General features: G+C 38.9%; 1 pseudogene; it reads right to left on the bottom strand.

Annotated features, from left to right (window-relative positions):
* LOC105707081 (X-ray repair cross-complementing protein 5-like) overlaps positions 1-18590 on the bottom strand; it is a 33985-nt pseudogene extending 15395 nt beyond the window's left edge.
* Positions 18591-20938: the final 2348 nt, after the last annotated feature.

The raw sequence follows: 20938 nt of genomic DNA, 5'->3' as shown, positions 1-20938 counted from the left end.
TCATCAGCATCTGTTCTTTTTTGACTTTTTAGTAGCCATTCTGACTGTTGTGAGATATTGATTGATTAAGAGTCTCACTCTGTCATCCAGGCTGGAGTGCAGTGGCATGATCTTGGCTCACTGCAGCCTTCACTGCCTTGGTTCTGGTGATTCTCCTGCCTCAGCCTCCTGGATAGCTGGATTACAGGCACATGCCACCATGCCCAGTTAATTTTTTAATTTTTAGTAGACACGGGGTTTCACCATGTTGGCCAGGCTGGTCTTGAACTTCTGACCTCAGGTGATCTGCTTGCCTTGGCCTTCCAAAGTGCTAGGATTACAGGTGTGAGCCACTGCACCCAGCCTGTGAGATGGTATCTTATTGTAGTTTTGATTTGCATTTCTCTAATGATCAGTGATGTTGAGCTTTTTTTCATGTATTTGTTGGCTACAGGTATGTCTTCTTTTGAGAAGTGTCTGTTCATGTCCTTTCCGACTTTTTAATGGGTTGTAAATATGTTTGAGTTTCTTATTGAGGCTGGATATTAGATCTTTGTCAGATGGATAGATTAGAAAATGTCTCCCATTCTGTAGGTTGTCTGTTCACTCTGAAGATAGTTTTTTTCTTTTTCTTTTTTTGGCTATGCAGAAACTTTTTAGTTTAATTAGATCCCCTTTGTCAATTTTTGCTATTGTTGCAGTAGCTTTTGGTGTTTTCTTTATGAAATCTTTTCCTGTGCCTATGTCCTGAATGGTATTGCCTAGATTTTCTTCTAGGGTTTTTATGGTTTTGGGTTTTAACTTTAAGTCTTTAATTCATCTTGAATTAATTTTTATATAAGATGTAAGGAAGGGGTTAAGTTTCAGTTTTCTGCATGTGACTACCCAACTGTTCCAGTACCATTTATTAAGTAGGGAATCCCTTTCCTGTTGCTTGTTTTTGTCAGGTTTGTAGAAGATCAGATGGTTGTAGGTGTGCGATCTTATTTCTGTGATTTCTATTCTGTTCCATTGGTCTATGTGTCTGTTTTTGTACCAGTATTATGCTGTTTTGGTTACTGTAGCCTTGTAGTATAAAGTTGGGTAGTGTGATGCCTCCAGCTTTGTTCTTTTTGCTTAGGATTGCCTTAGCCATATGGGCTCTCTTTTGGTTTATATGAATTTTAAAATAGTTTTTTTCTAATTCTGTGAGGAACGTCAATGGTAGTTTAATGTGAATAGCACAAAATCTAAAAATTACCTTGGGTAATGAGGCTATTTTCATAATATTTATTCTTCCTATCCAATGAGGATGGGATGTTTTTCTGTTCGTGTCCTCTCTGATTTTTTTTTTTTAATTTTTTTTGGTGGATGGAGTCTTGCTCTGTTGCCCAGGCTGGAGAGCAGTGGCACAATCTCAGCTGACTGCAATCTCTGCCTCCTGGGTTCAAGACATTCTCCTGCCTCAGCCTCCTGAGCAGCTGGGATTATAGGCGCATACCACCATGCCTAGCTAATTTTTGTATTTGTAGCAGAGACAGGGTTTCACCATGTTGGTCAGGCTGGTCTCGAACTCCTGACCTTGTGATCCACCCACCTCGGCCTCCCAAAGTGCTGGGATTACAGGCGTGAGCCACCAGGCCCGGCCTCCTCTCTTGATTTCTTTGATCAGAGGTTTGTAGTTATCCTTGAAGAGATCCTTTATGTCACTTGTTAGCTGTATTCCTAGGTATTTTATTCTGTTTGTAGCAATTGTGAATGAGAATTTATTCCTCATGTTGTTCTCTGCTTGCCTTTGTATAGAAATGCTAGTGATTTTTGCACATTAATTTTGTAACCTGAGACTTTGCTGAAGTTATCAGTTTAAGAAGCTTTTGGGCTGAAATGATGGGGTTTTCTAGATATAGCATTATGTCATCTGCACATAATAATAATATTAATTTTATTGAGATGGAGTCTTAGCTGTTGTCCAGGCTGGAGAGCAGTGGCATGATCTTGGATCACTGCAACCTTTGCCTCTGGGCTAAAGTGATTCTCTTGCCTGAGCATCTCAAGTAGCTGGAACTATAGGCATGTGTCACCATGCCTGACTAATTTTTATATTTTAGTAGAGATGGGGTTTTGCCATGTTGGCCAGGCTGGTCTTAAACTCCTGACCTCAGGTGATCCACCCACTTCAGCCTCCCAAAATGCTGGGATTACAGGCATGAGCCACTGCACCTGGCCTGAAAACAAAGATAATTTGGCTTCCTCCTTTCCTATTTGAATGCCATTTATTTATTTTTCTTGCCTGATTTCCCTGGCCAGAACATCCAATACTATGTCGAATAGTTGAATAGGAGTGATGAGAGAGGGCGTCCCTGTCTTGTGCTGTTTTTCAAGGGGAATTCTTCTAGCTTTTATCCATTCAGTATGATATTGTCTGTGGGTTTGTCATGCTCTTATTATTTTGAGGAATGTTCCTTCAACACTTAGTTTATTGAGAGTTGTTAACATGAAGCAATGTTGAATTTTACTGAAGGCCTTTTCTGTATCTATTGAGATAATCATGGAGTTTTTGTCTTTAGTTATTTTATGTTATGAATATGAATCACATTTATTGATTTGTGATGTTGAACCAAACTTGCATCCCAGGGATGAAGCCAGTTTGATAATGGTGGATAAGCTTTTTGATGCGCTGCTGGATTCAGCTTTCCAATATTTTACTGAGGATTTTTACATTGATGTTCATGAAGAATATCGGCTTGAAGTTTTCTTTTTTTTTTTTTTTTTATCTCTGGCAGGCTTTGGTATCAGAGTGATGCTGGCCTCATATAATGAGTTAGGGAGGAGTCCTTCCTTTTCAATTTTGTTTGGCATACTTTCAGTAGAAATGGTACCAGCTCTTCTTTGTGCCTCTGGTAGAATTCAGCTGTGAATACATCTGGCCCTGTTTTGTTTTGTTTTGTTTGGTTTGGTTGGTAGACTATTTATTATTACCTCAGTTCCAGAACTCATTATTGGTCTGTTCAAGGATTCAGTTTCTTCCTGGTTCAGTGTTAGGAGGATGTATGTGTCAAGGAATTTATTCATTTCTTCTAGATTTTGTGGTTCATGTGCATAGAAGTGTTTATAGTATTTTCTGATGGTTGTTTGTATATCTGTGGGGTCAGTGGTAGTACCCCCCTTATCATTTCTGATTGTGTTTAATTCTTCTCTTTTCTCATTAGTGCAGCTTAGTGTTCTATTTTATTAATTTTTGAAAAAAAAAAACAGCTCCTGGATTCATTGATTTTTTTTTTTTTGTAGGGGTTTTCGTGTCTCTGTCTTCTTCAGTTCAGCTCTGATCTTGGTTATTTCTTGTTTTCTGCTAGCTTTGGGGTTTGTTTGCTCGTGGTTATTTTGTTATTTTAGTTGTGATGTTAGGTTGTTAACTTCATATCTTTCTAGCTTTTAGATGTGGGCATTCAGTGTTATAAATTTCCCTCTTAACTCTTAGCTGCATCCCAGAGACTCTGCCATATTTTCTCTGTTCTCATTAGTTTCAAAGAACTTCTTAATTTCTGCCTTAATTTTATTATTTACTTAGGCGGTGTTCGGGAGCAAGTTGTTCAATTTCCGTCATAGTTGTGTGGTTTTGAGTTAGTTTCTTAAATTTGAGTTCTAATTTGATTGCACTGTGGTCTGAGAGACTGTTTGTTATGATTTCAGTTATTTTGCATTTGCTGAGGAATGTTTTACTTCTGAATATGTGATCAGTTTTAGATTAAATGCTGTGTGACAACGAGAAGAATGTATATTCTGTTGTTGTGGGATGGAGATTTCTGGAGGTAGCTATTAAGTCCAAGTCCATTTGATCTAGAGCTGAGTTCATGTCCTGAATATCTTTGATAATTTTCTGTCTTGATGATGTGTCTAATATTGTTAGTTGGGCATTAATGTCTCCCACTCTTATTGTGTGGAAGTCTAAGCTCTTCGTAGGTCTCTAAGAACTTGCTTTATGAATCTGAGTGCTCCTACTTTTTTTTTTTTTTAATCTTTGTTGGTTTAAATTCTATCTTGTCATAAACTAGAATTGTGACCCTTGCTTTTTTCTGTTTTCCATTTGCTTGGTACTTTTTCCTCCATCCCTTTATTTTGAGCCTATGTGCGTCTTTGCACTTGAGATGAGTCTCTTAAAGACAGTATCCCATGAGTTCTAGCTCTTTATCTAGTTTGCCATTCTGTGTCTTTTCATTGTGGCACTTAGCCCATTTACATTTGAGGTTAGTATTGTTATGTGTGAATTTGATTCTGTCATTATGTTGACTGGTTATTTTGCAGACTTGTTGATACAGTTGCTTCATGGTGTCACTGGTCTGTGTACTTCAATGTGCTTTTGTAGTGGCTGGTACCAGTTTTTGCTTTCCATATTTAGTGCTTTCTTCAGGAGCTCTTGCAAGGCAGGCCTGGTGGTGATGAATTTCTTCAGTATTTGCTTGTCTGAAAAGGATTTTATTTCTCCATTGTTTATGAAACCTAGTTTGGCAGGATATAAAATTCTGGGTTAAAAATTATTTTAAGAATGTTGAATATTGGCCCCCACTTTCTTTTGATTTGTAGGGTTTCTGCTGAGAGGTCTGCTGTTAGTCTGATGGCTTCCCTTTGTAGATAACCTGGTCATTCTCTCTGTCTGTACCTTAACATTTTTTCTTTCATTTTGACCTTGGCAAATCTGATAATTATGTGTCTTGGGATTGATCTTTTTGTGGAGCATTTTACTAGGTGATATAATTTGGCTGTGCCCTCACCCAAATATCATCTTGTATTCTAGCTCTTATAATTCCCATGTGTCATGGGGGGGATGCAGTGGGAGGCAATTGAATCATGGGGGTGGGTCTTTCCCATGCTGTACTCATGATAATAAGTCTCACAATATCTGAGATCTGATGCTAAATGGGAGTTCCCATACACATACTCTCTTTCCTGCTGCCATGTAAGATGTGATTTTGCTCCTCATTCATCTTCTGCTTCAATTGTGAGTCCTCCCCAGCCATGTGGAACTGTGAGTCAATTAAACCTCTTTACTTATAAATTACCCGGTCACAGATATGTCTTTATTAGCAGCATGAGAACAGACTAATACACTGGAGTTCTCTGCAGTTCCTGAATTTGAATATTGACCTGTCTTGCTAGGTTGGGATGTTCTACTGAATGATATCCTGACACGTGTTTTCTAACTTGGTTCCATTTTTTCTGGTCTCTTTCAGGTAACCCAATCACTTGAAGCTTTAGTCTTTCTAAATAATTCCATATTTCTGAGATTTTCTTTATTCTTTTTTATTTTTCTCTATTCTTGTCTGCCTATTTTATTTCAGAAAGACAGTCTTCAAGTTCTGAGATTCTTTCCTCTACTTGGTTTATTCTGCTATTGATACTTGTGATTGCATTGTGAAGTTTTTGTGTTGTGTTTTTCAGCTCTGTCAGGTTGGTTAATTTCCTCTCTAAACTGGCTATTCCGGCTGTCAGCTCCTATATTGTTTTATCCTGATTTTTAGCTTCTTTGTGTTGGGTTACAAAATACTTCTTTAGCTCAGTGAAGTTTGTTATTATCCACCTTCTGAGGCCTATTTCTGTCAATTCAGTCATTTCAGCCTCAGCCTAGTTCTGTGCCCTTGCTGGAGAGGTGTTGCGGTCATTCGGAGGAGAAGAGGCACTCTGACTTTCTGAGTTTTCAGCACTTTTGCATTAACTTTTTTTCTCATCTTTGTGGGATTATTTACCTTTGATCTTTGAGGTTGTTGACTGTTGAATGGGTTTTTTTGTGGAGTCTTTGTGGTTGTTGTTGTTTTCTGTTTATTTGTTTTTCTTTTAACAGTCAGGCTACTCTATCATAGAGCTGCTAAGTTTGCTGGAAGTTCACTCCAGAGCTTAGGTACCTCAGTTTTTCCATACCTGGAGGTATCACCAAGGAAGGCTGTGAAACAGCAAAGATGGCAGCCCCCTCCTTCCTCTGGAAGCCTCATCTCAGGGGTGTACTGACCTGTTGCTGCCCAAACGTACCTGTAGGAGGTGTCTGGAGACCCCTGTTAGGAGGTCTCACCCAGTCAGGAGGAAGAGGATCAGCGACCAGCTTAAAGTAGTCTGGTTGCTTTTTCGTAGAGCAGGTGTTCTGTGTTGGGGGAGACCCTTCCTTGTCTGGACCATTTGTATTCTCCAAAGCTGGCAGGCTAGAATGGCTGAGTTGACCAAACTGCAGAGATGGTGACTGCCTGTTCTTCCTGGGAACTCAGACCCGTCTCAGGCAGATTTCAGCCTGCTGCCATCAGCTGGCTGGAATTCCAAGCCAGTGGGACTTAACTTGTGTGGTGTCATGATTGTGGGACCTGCAGAACAAAGCTGCTTGGCTCCCTGGATTCAGCCCCCTTCCGAGAGATATGTACAGATGGATTTCCCACCTCACTGGGGATCCTGGGGCTGCAGTATATAAAACTCTGTGTGCTTGAGCGGCTGCTCTGCCAAGACTCCACACGGCTCTGAGTATTGGCCCCAAAGCCCAGTGGCGTGAGCTCATAAGGGGATCTCCTGATCCACAGATTGCGAAGATCCATGGGAGAAGCATGGTTTCCCAGATTGTGTTGCACAATTACTCACTGCTTCCCTTGGTAGGGGTGGGGGTTCCCTTGGCTCCGTGTTGCTCCTGGATGGGCTGTTGTCCTCCCTGCTCCCACCAGCTTCACTGTTTGTGGTTTGAGTTGTTTGCCTAGACAGTTTCAATGTGAGAACTGGGATATTACAGTTGAAGGTGCTAAATTTACTCACTCCTTTGCATTCCTTTCCTTGAGTGCCGGCCGCAGCTGCTTCTAACTGGCCATCTTGGATGCCCTACTCCAGAGATTTATTTCAAGGAATTTGCTTAGCTTATACAATTATGGAGGAGACAGGCAAATCTGAAATCTGCAGGGTAAGCTGGCTGGCTGTACACTCAGGAAAGAGGTGATGCTGCAATATGAGTATAAAAGCAATCTGCTGGCAGAATTTCTTCTTTGGGGGAGTTCAGACTTGTTCTTTCTTATTTTTGTTTGTTTGTTTGTTTTTTGAGACAGGGTCTCAGTCTGTCACACATGCCAGAGCACAGTGGTGTGATCTCAGCTCACTGCAACCTCTGCCTCCTGGGTTCAGGTAATTCTCTTGCCTCAGCCTCCTGGATAGCTGGGATTACAGGTGTGCACCACCATGCCCGGCTAATTTTTTTATATTTTTAGAAGAGATGAGGTTTCACCATGTTGGCCAAACTGGTCTCGAGCTCCTGACCTCAAGTGATCTGCCCACCTTGGCCTCCCCAAGTGCTAAAGTCACAGGTGTGAGCCACAGTGCCTGGCCAAGTACAGTCCTTTTCTATTAAAGCCTTCAACTGATTGGATGAGGCCCACCCACATTATAGAGGATAGTCAATTTTGCTCAAAGTCTACTGTGGTAAATGTTAATCTTGTCTAAAAGAAATCTTTACAGAAACATTTAGAATAGTGTTTGACCATACGTCTGGGTAGTGTGGCTCAGCCATATTGACAGATAAAATTAACCATCACATTATTCTTTCTTCTTCTTTCACCAAAAGTCTCTTAGCATCTTCTACCAGTTTGCATATTAAAAAGAGAATTAGGTTGATTCTTGGAACTTGAAACTCATCTTAGTGATGTGTATTAACTTTCATGCTCTCATTATTGGACTCTCACTTAGCATGGTCTAATTTCTACTACCAGGAATAAGATGTGTGCTGTGCTAATGGGAAATGATATATTTAGTATTTTGTATGATCATTCTTCAGTGTCTGTGTCCCTTTTATTGGATGAGCGCCCACGTGGAGTGGCTAGATAATAGTGTCCTTTCTGCTTACCCCTGCATTAGGAATAAAAGGGAGAGAAAATATGTGTGTGCTCAGGGAAAAAAAATCCATTATTTTAGATATTTATGATATTATAATCAATATAATAACTTTCAAGCACCTTCTAGTTAGTAAGCTTTTCAGAGTATAAATTAATTCCATATCAGCTGAAACCAGTGACTTTTCCCACGTTGGGTTCAATTGTAGTTATACATGACTCAAGCTTCTCCAACAAGTGTAATAACTAAGTTCTAATTTTGTCAGCCAGTGTAATTAACACAATAACAAAACATAATTAAAAATAGGGCCATTTTCTCAGACCTTTTATAAATATATTATGCTTAGTAGATAGATAACATTTTTGAATTAGAGGAGTTTCAACAATTCAATGCTTAAGTACCACAAGCAATTCAATTTTCATAATATGTTAAGTAGCCATATTCAGTTTACAAAATAACATAATTGTGTGAAACGAATCTCTTGATTTGTTTGATTCATCATAGCGTTTCTCTTTGTTATATGAAAAAATATAACATTTTGAAGTCAATCTACGTTTCCTTCCAAGATTAAGAAAATGGCAGATAATATAGACCCCCTTAAACATGTGGGCCCAGTCTTCTATTTCTCCAAACAAGGGACTTATGATATTTTGGTTTGCCTGAGGAAGAAAACTGGCTGTTGCTACTAGGGTGAACCAGGGAATAGCCTGGTCTACACCAGTTGAGGAACAGTTATAAGGTCTCTTTGGAGTTCTGTTGGTTCCTCTAGCAATGAGAAGGGCAAGCGATCATGGGCATGACTATATTTCATTCTATTTTCTGTAACTCTTTTGGTGGTTTATGAACATAGCCCATAATAGCATAAGCTGTTATGGAACAGCTTACACTTGTGACAAAGAGAATTCAAAGCCATATAGTTCACAGAAAAATAAATACAAATATCCCTAAACATATGACTAAATATGCAAATTAAGGCCATACAAATTAAAATTATACTAACATGCCATATTTCACCCTGATAGGCAGAAAGTCAAAGGTGCGACAGTTCATTCTTTGGGGGAGACGTTGGAAAAACAGTCATTACTGCTTGTTGCTGTTGGGATTGCAAAATGGTATAGCGTGTGTGGCAGGAATACTGACAATATCTAGAAAACAGTCAACGCCTTTATTTTTGGTGCAAATTATTTTGTTATTGTCTCTTCCTCTGCCCCTGATCCATTTTGTTACCCTTCTCCATGCTGCTCCAGACCGTGAGATACTAATATTCATTTTGGAAGGCTTCACTCATGTTTCTTTGCAGCTGCCTTAAACCACCATAATAAATGAGTAGTTTAACAGACTGGTTCAATTGGTGGTGCCATGGATAAGTCCACTAGCTGTTCTGGGATTCTGTCCTCTCTCTTGTCTCTTACTAAACCTCCGAAGTTCTCACATGCTGAAGGGAAAAGGTTTCCTAGAGTTTTGAAAGACAGGCCTTGAGTAAGAAGTGTAAAGAAATGACATTGATAGAATAAGTGGATCCTACACCACAGTGATCATCAGAATTGTCAGAGGTGTATTTAAAAGGCAAATTCCTGGTTTCTATCACAGACCAGTGGCATCAGGATCTCAGGTGGGAGGGATGGAAATCTGTAGTTTTCAGATCCGCTAGGTTGGATAACTACTGACCAAGATACAGCACAGTTCCTCACGTTTCCCCATTTGTTCTCGATCACTGAGATGTAAATGTGTAGTCCTCTAAAATAATGATAACTGGAATAAGGAATAACAGCAACATAAAACTAATGCTCTAACAATAGTGAAACTTTGTGGTGTTTACTATGAGGCAGGTACTGCTGGAAACACTTCACTCATGCTAACCCATTGACGCTTCACAGCTACCCGATAAAGTAGGTGCCTTTATTATTCCAACTTTTCAGATGCAGAAAGTGAGGCACAGAATGATTAAGTGACTTGTCTAAGATGCCACAATTACTAGAGGCAGCATTTAAACAAAGAAGGCCATATGGCTCTGGAGTCTGCATACAGAAATAAGACTCCTGTGGTCAAACGTTTCTGGGACATTCTGCTCTCTTTTTTGGATTTAAAATGTAATAGTATATTGGCGCAAGCTTTGAGGGGGTCTCTGTAAATAATCTCGCTTAATATCAAATCAACATTTCACAAATTTATCTCTGAAGCCCTTTTATGTGTAACATTTATTAACATCTTGAAGAACTTGTGTTTTCGACAGAGGAAGACTCTGTCTCAAACAAATAAAAACCGCCCCCCCAAAAAACAACCTGTGTTCCAAGTGGCGTATCTGCTAAACAGTAATGTAGAAAAAGGGCATCTTGGTTACAGCATTCCTCCCCCAACTTTTTAAATATAGTATGCTGTTGTAGACGTTAACCTAGAATCCGGAGACTTAGATTTCAGTTCAGGCTCTCACCTGTACTAGCTGTATCATCCTGACTGATGTTTCAGTACTGTGGACCTCCGTTTCCTCATGTGAAATGAGCAGTCTGGACTGATTGCCAAGTCTCCTTCTAGCACAAGCATGTTTGACTCTGTGATTTTTGATGGAATGCTCCATGAATAACACTGAATGGACCTATTCATTTTCACTAAAGAGTGAAGAAGAGTGGTCAGTAATTTTTGCAGGAGCAATTTAGATAACTTGTTTTTGTTTGTTTGTTTGTTTTTGTTTTTTTTTGAGAGGGAGTCTCACTCTGTCACCCAGGAGGAGTGCAGTGGTGCAATCTTGGCTCACTGCAACCTCTTTCTCACAGGTTCAAGCAATTCTGCCTCAGACTCCCCAGTAGCTGGGATTACAGGCACCCGCCACCAGACCTGGCTAATTTTTGTATTTTAGTAGAGACAGGGTTTCACCATTTTGGCCAGGCTGGTCTCAAACTCCTGACCTCAAGTGATCCACCTGCCTCAGCCTCCCAAAGTGCTTGCATTACGGGTGTGAACCACCATGCCCTGCCAATTTAGGTAATTTTAAAGAAAATACTCTGAACATAAGGAATATATTCAGAATATAAGGACTTTGAAACATTTTACCATGAAAATGTTCCTCCAAAAGCAACAATAATAACAATAAGCAATTAACTTTATAAACTGCTACAATTTATAAAGCTCTTTCACCTCCATGTGCCACATTTGGCATCCTCATAGGTAGAGATTACTATTGTTTCCATTTTAAACATGACAAAGGTTTAGTGAGGTTAAATGACTTGTCAACACAAACCAGTAAATAGCTGAGCTGATATTTCAGTCCATTACCTTTTTCTCCAAAACCCAGATTCTTTCAAATTTCCACATGAGTTTCAGTGACACCCTGCTGAACAGGCTAGATGATCATCCATTCAGCAGGATTTGAATGTAGATTCTGAAGGCAGAGGATGATCTTCTGGTTTGAGGGAAGTCCTGATATTCTTTAACAATGTTCTTTTGCTTTTTTTAAAAAATATTTTCCAATAAAGGCATAGGTATAGTTAAACACTATACAGAGTAAAAGACAATTCAAAGTTTAAGTTTAATATGCTGTTGGGATTCTAGCCATGTGTTATAATGGTAATTATGCCAGTTATATTTGTGTTAAACTCTCGTCACTATTACATCATTGGCAGGCCCTGTTTTTCTCTTTGTTAGTTCTAGTTGGGATATTTCTATATTATTCTTTTGAATTATCTATCTCTAATACACGTCTATAAGTTGAATAAATGAATCTAGTCCATTTATAGCTTATAAAATGTCCCCTTAGAGTTTCAGGGAATTTTTATGTCTATTATGGAAAATTTCCAATGTATATAAAAGTAGAGAAAATTGTATGAAAAATACTCATATAGCCATTTCTTAACTTTACCAGTAATTAACCCACAGCTAATTTCTTGCATCTATAGCCCTATTCACTATTCTGTTACTCCTCATCTTGCAAATTCCAGACATTGTACCATTTATTTCAGGACATGTTTTGAGTACAAAATATTTTTAATTATTTTAATTAAAAATATCAGTGGGGAAAAATAGGAAAAATTAAAGTCATACCTTAATTTTTAACTAGAGGGTTAAAACAAAATAGTTTTACCCAAAACAAAATAGTTTTACCCAAAACAAAACACTCAATTGACACCAACCTTTATGACAAAAGAAACAGGCAATATTCCTCTTTGGAATGAAGCAAAATCGCATAATTGAACATTAATTGCTTACTTTTCCAGAATGCTTTATAATTCACAAAGCACTTTCAAATAGATTTCACATTCGATGTTCACAGGCCTGCAAAGTAAGTAGACTCTTATCTCATTTAAAAGGTAATGAATAAGGCTCAGAAATGATGTATCCAATGTTGACCAACAGACAAGGGACAGAGCTTGAAACTTAAACTAGTCTTAAATTCAAGTCTCCATCTTTTTTTCTACTACACTCTGCAGATGAAATCTCAATGAAGGACCAAATTTGTTATCAGTGATCTTTTGTTTAAAATGAAAAATTGCCAACTCATGCAAACTTAGGCAAAAAGAATAATTTGTAATTTCAGGAAAACAAAAACTGCAGGAATAGGTTATGCTCAGATACTGCAGGTGATCACACAATACCATTGGAATTCTACCTTGTGCCGTGTATTGCTTCTGTTCTCGTTTATTTTGATCCCATTCTCTGGCAAGTTTTTCCCATTGGAGGCAACGATGGCAACCAATAACTCCAGTCTTACATTCAGTTAATTTACCAGCCTTGGCAAATAGAGAATTATACTGATTGACCCTAACTGAATTAAATGCCTATCCTTAGAGTATGTGTGGGGCTAGTAGCCCCACATTGTGTGCCCATTAATAATGAGGAGAAGGTGTATTTGGAAAGGGAAATTTGAGTGCTGATACAGTAGAAAGGTAAAAAGAGTGCTGTGTAGATTAGAGGCAGCAGGTATCCTTGGCACAGTCCTTAACAAATGGCAGGAAGTTCAAAAATATGTATTGGAAGGGACTGAATGCCCCAATCTCTCAGCTAGTCAGACAACCTGTCACTCCCAAATCTTACTGGGAGGATGACAATGCCGTTACTTAAAACTCCAAAACTACTTTGGGAAGCCAAGCGGGAGGATCACCATGTCAAGAGATCGAGACCATCCTGGCCAACATGGTGAAACCGCGTTTCTACTAAAAATATAAAAATTAGCTGGGCGTGGTGGCGCGCTCCTGTAGTCCCAGCTACTTGGGAGGCTGAGGCAGGAGAATTGCTTGAACCCGGGAGGCGGAGGTTGTAGTGAGCCGAGATCGCGCCATTGCACTCCAGACTGGTGCCTGGCAACGGAGCGAGACTCTGCCTCAAAACAACAACAACAACAAACCTCCGAAACTAATAGCTAAGACCTCAAAAGCACAGGCAACAAAAACAAAAACAGGCAAGTGCGACTATACTAAACTAAAAGTTTCTGCTCAGCCAAGAGCACACTCAGCAGAGTGAAAAGACAACCTGTGGAGTAGGAGAAAGTATTTACAAACTATCCATCCAACGAGGGACTAATACCCAGAATACACAAGGAACTCAAACAATTTAACAGCAAATAAATAAATGATCCCACTAAAAAATGGGCAAAGGATCTGAATAGACGTTTCTCTAAAGAAGATATGCAAACGGCCTACAAGTATCTGAAAAAGATGCTCAACATCTCTAATCCTCAGAGAAATGCAAATCAAAAGTACAATGAGCTATCATTTTATCCCAATTAGAATGGCTATTACCAAAAAGACAAAAAATAACAGATACTGGTGAAGATGTGGGGAAAAGGGAACTCTCATTTACTGTTGTGGTAATGTAAATTTGTACACCCACTATAGAAAACTGTATGCAGATTTCTCAAAAAACTAAAAATAGAGCTCTCGTATGATCTGGCAATCCCATGGCTGAGTATATATCCAAAGGAAAGGGAATCAGTATATCAAAGAGATACCTCCACCTCCATGTTTATTACAGCACTATTCACAATGGCAAAGATGTAGAATCAACCTAAGTATCTGTCAATGGGTGAATGGATAAATTAAAGGTGGCATATATACACAATGGAATACTATTTGGCCATAAAAAGAATGAAATCCTGTTACTTGCATCAACATGGATGGAACTGGAGGTCACTGTGTTAAATGAAATAAGCCAGACGTGGAAAGCCAAGTGTTGCATGTTCCCAGTCAAATGTGGAAGCTACAAAAATTAATCTCACAGAGGCAGAAAGTAGAATGATAGTTACCAGAGGCTGGGAAGGGTGTGTGTGTTGGAGAATGAGGAATGTCTAGTGGCATGTCAATGGGTGCAAACATACAGTTAGAAGGAATAAGTTCTAATTTTCAATAGTATAGTAGTGTGACTATAGTTAATAACAATGCATTGTGTATTTCAAAATATCTAAAGAAAAGGACTGGAAATATTCCCAACACACAGAAATAATAAATGCTCTGTTCCCAACATGTAGAACATGTTGAGGTACAGTTCCTGAATAACTACAAGATCTGTGGATGATTAATTTGAAAAGTAAATCATAATCAAGCATTTAAGAACAAGAACATTCCTGCTGGATGGATCAGGTCCTGATTTTTGTTGTTGTTGTTGTTGTTGTTGTTGTTGTTTTGAGATGGAGTCTCACTCTGTCATCCAGGCTAGAACGCAGTGGCACAATCTCAGCTCACTGCAACCTCCACCTCCCAGGCATAAGCACTTCTCCCACCTCAGCCTTCCAAGAAGCTGGGACCACAGGCACATGCCACCAGGCCTGGCTAATTCTTGTATTTTTGTAGATAAGCAAGGAAGGGGTTTTGCCGTGTTACCCAGGCTGGTCTAGAGCTCCTGAGCTCAAGCAATCTGCCCGCCTCCGCCTCCCAAACTGCTGGGATTACAGGCATGAGCCATCATGCCTAGCCACATGCCCTAATTATTGAAAGCAGGAGACAATTATTTCATATTTAAAAATTAAAAAGAAATGCAAAAACAATAATCTACTTTGGAAGAAAGAGGAAAAATTATATTTTGGATAAAAGGTGACATTATGTAACATAATGAATGTAATATGTGATATGTTATTTTCTATGTATAGAAAAGGGTGATAAACATATTCAAGGGATTTGTAACTGTGGGGTGCAGTTTAAAAGATCTGTAAAGGGAGGGTAGCTTTAACCCCTCAGTTTCTTCTATATGGTTCAAATTTGTTTTTTAGTAGATATGTAGAACATTTATAATAAAATAAATAAACAGGAAAGCAAGATTGTCTAAAATTACTATAATTATTAAGATCAATCTGGAAGTTTTAGGGTAATAAAACATAAAACAAAAATAAAGGTATTGAGAGGAAGCAAAACAGTTACTGTTTGCAAATACTATTGTCCACTTAAAAATCCAAGATAATCATCCAGGCGCAGTGGCTCACACCTGTAATCCCAGCACTTTGGGAGGCTGAGGCAGGTGGATCACTTGAGGTCAGGAGGTCGAGTCCAGTCTGGCCAACATGGTGAAACCTCACCTCTACTAAAAATACAAAAATTAGCAAGGTATGGTGGCGGGTGCCTGTAATCCCAGCTACTCAGGAGGCTGAGGCATGAGAATGGCTTGAACCCGGGAGGCAGAGGTTGCAGTGAGCCAAGATCATGCCACTGTACTCCAGTCTAGGCGACAGAGTGAGACTAACTGAAAAAAAATAAAAAATCCAAGATAATCATCTAAACAACTGCTAGAATTATTAAAAACTTGGCACCATGGCCACATTACAAAATCTATTCACTCATTCAGCAATGAGTGAATAGCTTTCTTGTGTAGCAGCAGTAATGTAATCAGAATATATGATGGAATAAAAATAATAACTTCATAGAAGAATATGCACACCTCATGTTAAGAACACCAGGGAATTTTCCTGCACGGCCTCCACAATTATTTTTACTTGCCTAGCATCCATTTCCAGTAACACTTGGTAACTTTTTTGGTATCCATTTTCTTTTCTTCTAAATTGGTAAAGCTGTTGGGTTTTGGTGATTATGTGACTCAGGCTGGCTCAGACAATTTCATTCCCCCCCAATATGGGTTTTGACTGGATGACATAAGCTGAAAAGTGAGAACTCATCCATCCATGAAGTGGTGACTGTATGTTGTCCTGATTCCTGCCACCCCAAGCTCTAGAGCTGCTAGGTTTTTAGACGTTTTCCCTCCTTGGTTGTTCTGCTTTTCCTTAGACTTCGGGACAGACCATACAGATCTGTCCCGGTTCCCTCTTTGCCCAAATTACAAAGAGTGAATCACTAGGCTGTAAAGACCACTACTCAGCACTATTCTAAAGTGGTGTGCTTTACTCAATTAATTTTAAGTCTCATGCAATTATAACTCAAATTTCAACTGAATAAATAGACCAGAGACAGAATCCATATAATATTAAAGGTCTTGGTACATGATAAAGTGTATACCATGAATAAATAGGTCATAGCTGAAAGTCTATGTGGTGGGAACCAAGAAGTGAGTGCTCACCTCCACAAGTCCTTGCTGGTGCAGACCAAACGATGGGCTCTGGAGCACATTGACCTTAAGTTCATTGACACCACCTCCAGGTTTGGCCGTGGCCGCTTCCAGACCATAGAAGAGAAGAAAGCATTCATGGGACCACTCAAGAAAGACTGAATTGCAAAAGAAGGAGCAGCAGCTTAATGCCAGGAACAGATTGTGCAGCTGGTGGGGTTTTAATAAAAGTTATATTCCGCTGGAAAAAAAAAATTAAAATGTTATGTTGATCTGAAATGTGAAAACAAAGGCAAATGCAAATTACCAAAGTACCAATAATGCCCACCTAATTGCAGTTCTTCCCTTTGCTTTGCAAATGATTAGGGACTTGCCTGCAAGGGCAAAGGAAAGAGATGTAAACTCCCAGGGATGGTAGGAGACAAAGTGAAATACTTAAAATACTGAGAATTTTTTTTTAAGCTTTGTGGTTTTTCTTAAAAACTTCACATGCATTTGCTGTTCTATTATTTATTTATTTATGACAGAGTCTTGCTCTGTCACCCATGCTGGAGTGCAGTGTCACGATCTCGGCTCATTGCAACCTCCACCTCCCTGAGTTCAAGCAGTTCTTGTGCCTCAGCCTCATGAGTATCTGGGACTACAGGCACATGCCACTAGGCCTGGCTAATTCTTTTATTTTTAGTAGAGATGGGGTTTCACCATGTTGGTCAGGCTGATTCAACCTCCTGGCCTCTAGTGATCCACCTGCCTCAGCTTCCCACAGTGCTAGGATTACAGGCGTGAGTCCCTGCGCCTGGCCTCTTTATTTATTTTTAAGACAGAGTCTTGCTCTGTTGCACAGGCTGGAGTGTAGTGGTGCAATTTTGGCTTACTGCAATCTCTGCCTCCCAGGTTCAAGTGATTTTCATGCTTCAGCTTCCCCAGTAACTGGGATTATAACACCTATAAAAGGTGTGCCACCTTTTTGTATTTTTTGGTAGAGACAAGGTACCACCATGATGGCCAGGCTGGTCTCGTATTCCTGACCTCAAGTGATCTGCCTGCCTCAGCCTCCCAAAGTGGTGGGATTACAGATGTGAGTCACTATGCCTACCCTCTGTTATTACATATCTATTTTTGAATATCAAAATGCATTAGTGTCCTTAAAGATGTGCCACTTTATCCATGACTTCCTGATCTCTTGGCATACTCCCACACACTCCAAAGGAGCCCTCTTTGAGAAGAATAATGCTCTATTGCTTCACATGGCTAACATAGAATCAGCTTTTCCTTGCTGGGCTTACTCTTCAGGTCTGCCACCAGCTTCCCATGTGGCAAGTTCTCTCTCTCTTCTCTCTATCTATAAACACACCCATGTATATATATACACACATACTTATACACACATATATGTACACACACACACATATATATATACATTAATACACTTAATACATAAAATCATGCACTGTAGAACAATCTTTAGGTTAATGACCAACTGAATGGATGATGGTAGTCCCGTAAGATTATAATGGAGCTGGAAAATTCCTATCATCTAGTGATATAGTAGCCTTCCAAATGTTGTGGTGCAATGCATTACTCATGTTTGTGGTGTTGCTGGTGCAGATAAACCGACTGAGTTTCCAATGATACGAAAGTCTAGCACATCCAATTATGTACAGTACATAATACTTGATAATGATAGTAAATGACTGTTACTGGCTTATGTATTTACTATATTTCTTACTGTTATTTCAGAGTATACTTTTTCTACTTATAAAAAAACAGTTAACTGTAAAACATCTTCCAGCAGGTCTTTCAGGAAGTATTCTAAAAGAAGGCATTGTTATCATAGATGACAACTCTGTGCAGGTTATTGCCCCTGAAATCCTTCCAGTGGGACAGGATATGGAAATGGAAGACAGCGATATTGATGATCCTGATGCTGTGTAAGCCTAGGTAATGTCTGTGTTTGTATGTCAGTTTTTAACAAAAAAAGTTGAAAAAGTAAAAAATCTCTGAATAATAAAAAGCTGATAGAGTAGTGATATAAAGAAAGAAAATATTTTTGTACAGCTGTACAATGTGTGTTTTAAGCTAAGTGCCATTACAAGAGTCAAAAAGTAAAAAAAAAAAATGAAAAGTTTATAAAGTAAAAAAGTTATATAAACTAGGGTTAGTTTATTATTGAAGCAGAAAGATTTTAAAAACAAATTTATTGTAGCCTAAGCACACAGGGCTCATAAAATCTATAGTAGTGTACAACAATGTCCTAGGCCTTCAGACTCACTCACTGACTCACCCAGAGCAACTGCCAGTCCTGCAAGTTCCATTCATGATAAGTGCCCTGTATAGACGTACTACTTTTTATCTTTTATAGTATACTTTTATGGTACATTTTCTATGTTTAAACACACAAATACTTACCATCCTAATAAAGTTCCCTCCAGTATTCAGTCACATACTATAGTCACATACTATACAGGTTTGCAGCCAGAAGTGATAGGCTATGCCACAGAGCCTGGGTGTGTGGCAGGCAGGCTTACCATCTAGGTTTATGCAAGTGCACTCTGTGATGTTTGCATAAGGACAAAATCACCTAATGACGCATTTCTCACAATGTGTTCCTGTTGGTAAGTAACACCTGATGGTGTATATATAAAACACAGTTACATGTTTATTTATTTTATTTTTTGCTTCTTATAAATCTCAGGTGCAGAGGGTGGAGTTAATCATTCTCCTCAGTTCCTACTTGGTGAATGAATCATTTACCTTTCAATTTTCATCTCAACACAGAGGCTTTACCTCCGTGTAGCCTAATTGTACAACTGGAGAGAACAGACTGCCCCATGGACATACCTAACATGATATATTACATTCCTGCATCTCTTTAGGTCTTTACCTCTCAACTGAACCCTGAACTCCTGGAGAGCAGATGTTGTCTGAAGATCACCAGTGTCTCACACAGCAATGATCGTTGAATAAATCCTTGTTAAATAATGACAGTTTTCCTTTTTGTATTGCTGGAATCTCTACTCCCATCACAACTGCTAAGCCTTGGGCAGGAGACCTTGTATTCCCAGCCAACTATTCCTCCCACCACCATCCATGAGTACTGGATAAAAGTAGCGAGGGTAGGGAAGAAACATGGAGACGGCAGTGTCTGAAAGCTTCTTGCTAAAGCATTGCCTGTCCTACTTCCTGCCAGTTCCTTTTGCCCAGTTAGAACTGAGAAGGGATATGGTATGTATATACACCCCACGTCAGTATATCATCATCATATATATATGTATGTATGTATCTCAATTCCTCCAAGTACTAGGGAGTATGGATGTAATTCTGCCAAAGTAGGCTTCCTCCTACCTTTGCTTCAAATCAAGGCACCAGTCTTTGGTGTGCACTAGTAGGTACTAGGAACAAGTGATGAAAAAGTTGGTCACCGTTGGGCCTGTACATGTCCTTCTATTTCCTTCCAATCTGAAATGTGTGTGTGAAAATACACCATCTTTTAGACAAAAAGTTTATAATCGTTTCTTCTAGTCTGTGCGTAACTCCTTTTTTTTCTCTTCTCACCTATCTCTATCCATAAGAATTGTAATAGCTAGACAGTTTTTTAATATTATAGTTTTTTTAGTACAGAATCAAAACATAGGAGAAAAAGACCATTTTCTTCAAGAAGATGATGAAGAATTAATAGTCAAAATAGAAATATCATTAAAAATTAGACCTTTAAAAGTTGGGGAAGATATGGTTTCAGAAAGAATTGGATGGTTATCTATTAAACGTTTCTGAGAAATCAAGTAATACATATCACTGAAAAGTATCCATTGGCTTCATGCACAGAGAGGTTATATAGGTGACTGTGGCAAAAGCAATTTGGTGGATTGGTTGAGATGGAGGCTGGATTTCAGTGGTTGGACAGGAGAGTGTAAAAATGAAAGAAGAGTTCGGGAGTAAATGCAGTTGTAGGATAATCAGTAACCCAGCAGTGACCTTGAATTGATAGTGGTAGCAATCTGAACGGCTATGTATCTTCTATAGCAGGACTCAATGGCAAGAGGGTTCGGTAAATTAGATGCAAAAAGCCTCACATATCTCAGTAATGTCAAGGTAAACAATTATGATCACATAAGTTGTAATGAATTATGATCACATAGAGGATTTGACCCTTAAAATATCCAGGATCTTCAAAAATAGATTATGTTCCTTACATTTTTGTTTGAAATATCAGAAATATGTTAAATATATTGATTAAGTTGGTCTGAAAATTTATTTCGTTGTGGAAGGGTCTACATGTCCATTTTTGTTTGTGTTTTAGAAAATTCACTTCTGTGAATTATTCTATTTCTCAATAATGACATATGAAAGGATAGTGTATTGTAGTCATAAAAATTATGCAAACAGCAACATAACATACTATTATTATAGTAATAAAAATATTAGAAAGCACAATATGACAATCTGAGTGTTTTCATCTCAGATGTTTTCTTAATTATTTATTTTATTAAACTTTTTTTTTCTTCAAGATGAGATCTCATTCTCTGACCCAGGCTGGAGTGCAGTGGTGCAGTCGTGGCTCACTGCAACCTCCACCTCCCAGGCTCAAGAGATCCTCTCACCTCAGCTTCCTGAGTAGCTAGAACCACAGGCGCAAGCCACCATGCCTGACTAATTTTTGCTA

Source organism: Aotus nancymaae, unplaced genomic scaffold, assembly GCF_030222135.1.
Source record: "Aotus nancymaae isolate 86718 unplaced genomic scaffold, 86718_ANA_hifiasm-v0.15.2.pri h1tg000006l, whole genome shotgun sequence".
NCBI classification, from domain to species: domain Eukaryota; kingdom Metazoa; phylum Chordata; class Mammalia; order Primates; family Aotidae; genus Aotus; species Aotus nancymaae.
The sequence above is the reverse complement of the archived record's forward strand: the minus strand, read 5'-3'. Positions and strand labels throughout refer to the sequence as shown.